Source organism: Cibotium barometz, chromosome 54, assembly GCF_041138505.1.
Source record: "Cibotium barometz isolate CiBa-2024 chromosome 54, ASM4113850v1, whole genome shotgun sequence".
In the NCBI taxonomy this organism is placed as follows: Eukaryota; Viridiplantae; Streptophyta; class Polypodiopsida; order Cyatheales; family Cibotiaceae; genus Cibotium; species Cibotium barometz.
Window position 1 is genome coordinate 41,338,106 of NC_141099.1, and position 2,554 is coordinate 41,340,659.

Here is a 2,554-nt window from a genome sequence, read left to right on the forward strand (position 1 = left end):
TTTATGCTGCTTCTAGCTCCCTTGAACCTATGCTTCTCACAAATGCTACACGGCTTCTACTATGCAGCACAGAGGGTGCATTGTTGGCTGCTTGCTGTGCTTGCTCCACTTTGCAGGTATTCGTGTGCTGCTCTACTGATGTGTCGCTATAGACATTCACTATGCTTTTTGATGTTGCTTGGCTACTACATGAAATTTAGTGTTGTTCACTTCATTTTCTACTAACAAAGGTTTGTTGCAGAACAACAGATTCTTCAACCTCTCCAATTGCTGCGCTACGCCTGTGCCTAGCTTTGCTTATATTTTTGCTACTCTACAGATCCAATCTACAGATCCAAACTACTCCATGCTTCTTGCTTTTGCTGTCAATTATTGCTGCCTTTGCTTTACCTTCATGTTTTATGCTGCTGGTTGTTGCTCTACTACTACAAGTCAACGCTATGTGCACTGCTGGTACTTTTTGATGCGCTTCTTGCTTGTTTGTAGGCATTCGTGTTACTACAAATGCTTATGTGTTGTGCATGCTTACTGTTTGTGCTAGTCAACTTTACTTACTTCTTGCGCTTCTTGTTGTAGGTGCTGCGCTTGATGGGTCAACGTTTTCTCAGCCACCTCACAACCTATTACCACAACCACCTTAGATCAATGACCTCCTTCAATAGATCAAAGAACTCAACACGGATTTCTTCAAACAGCTTTAAGGCTCCAATGCTTCAAGCAAGCAAGCTCAATCTCCACACAGATCTGCTCTAACTTTTTATCAACTTTTCTATCTCCTTCTCTCTTCACCAGGGCACTCTGGTACCATGTTAAGAAAATGAGTGGGCTTGAGAGAATTCATGAAAGGAGAAGATGAAAACATGCAAGAAGCTTCAAAAACATGTGAAGGAGAGAGAGGGCTATCCTTATCCAACTTCTTGAGTTAAATTCATATTAAGGTTACACTCACTTCAAAATGAGTGGGCTTGAGAGAATTCATGAAAGGAGAAGATGAAAACATGCAAGAAGCTTCAAAAACATGTGAAGGAGAGAGAGGGCTATCCTTATCCAACTTCTTGAGTTAAATTCATATTAAGGTTACACTCACTTCAAAATGTGAGTCTACTTATATATATAAGTTTAGGGTTAAATGTCCCCAACTCCAACACACTCACACACACTGGTTACCCTCACATGCTTTGCCTGGGCACTCACACATACATCACAATGTCTTGTTTACATAAATAGAGAAGTTACGATAGTATCAACAAATGTGAGTGTGGGTGTGTCTGTGTGTGAGCACACACACATATATATATTTATCTTTAAGGTAGGTGTATAGAGAAAATTTACTACAAATATATGTAATAACTGCAAATACATATGGCATAATGTATATTACATTTCAAAATAGTGCATGTGCATCTATATGTGATGTATGTGTTACATGTACTACATGCACTACACACATACACATAAGGTACCAATTGAACATCTCTTTACTTCATGCATGTTTTTTTTTAATAATAAAAGCTTTTTAAGCTTTATTCTATGATGATGGTCACTCTCATGTAGACCATCATCATAGAATAATGCATATACTATAATGAAGAAAAGTGTGGTGCTACATGTACATATCACTCTCATATAGACCATTATCATAGAATGATGCATATACTATTATTGATAATGAAGAAAAAATTGATGAAAAATGTGATTGGATTTTATTCTTCAGCATCTACCAATTTAACTCCAACATCATACTTAATCAAAGTAAGATAATAAAAGTGTCTTTAACACCCTAACCCCATGAGTATAAAGAAGTTTCACTTACTATTCCTCACTCCCCCTTAAGTGTAAGTGCAACCTAGATTCTTATAAACCTATTGCATAAAAGATATGGCATAATATATATTACATTTCAATCTCTCTCTCTCTCTCTCTCTCTCTCTCTCTCTCTCTCTCTCTCTCTCTCACACACACACACACACACACACACACACAAAGTTAATGCATGTCAAAGTTAATACACATACAAATAAACAAAATACATGACATTCAAATCACAACCCCACATAACCTTAACAACCCCACATAACCTTAACAAAATACATGACATTCAAATCACAACCCCACATAACCTTAACAAAACATAACCATGTGCAAATATACATACGATTCAAACCATAACCCAACATAACCATATAAACCCGTTGTACGATTCAAACCATAACCCAACATAACCATGTAAATCCATGTGCGATTCTTGTAAACCCGTCGTACATATAACTGTAAAATATACATGCAATGCAAATCACAACCGAATGTAACCTTGCTTGATTTAGAGGACCATGTGTCTAAGGCCTTTTTTATACATTCAACAAAGTATTCATACATACAGGGAGGGGAAGGGACCACACACACACACCCAAAACACCTTAAAGCAACCCTGAACTTCTCTAAGACTCTCCCCCCCCCCCCCCCCCTCTCTCTCTCTCTCTCTCTCTCTCTCTCTCTCTCTCTCTCACACACACACACACACACACACACAAATCAACATGTTAGAAGGTTGCAT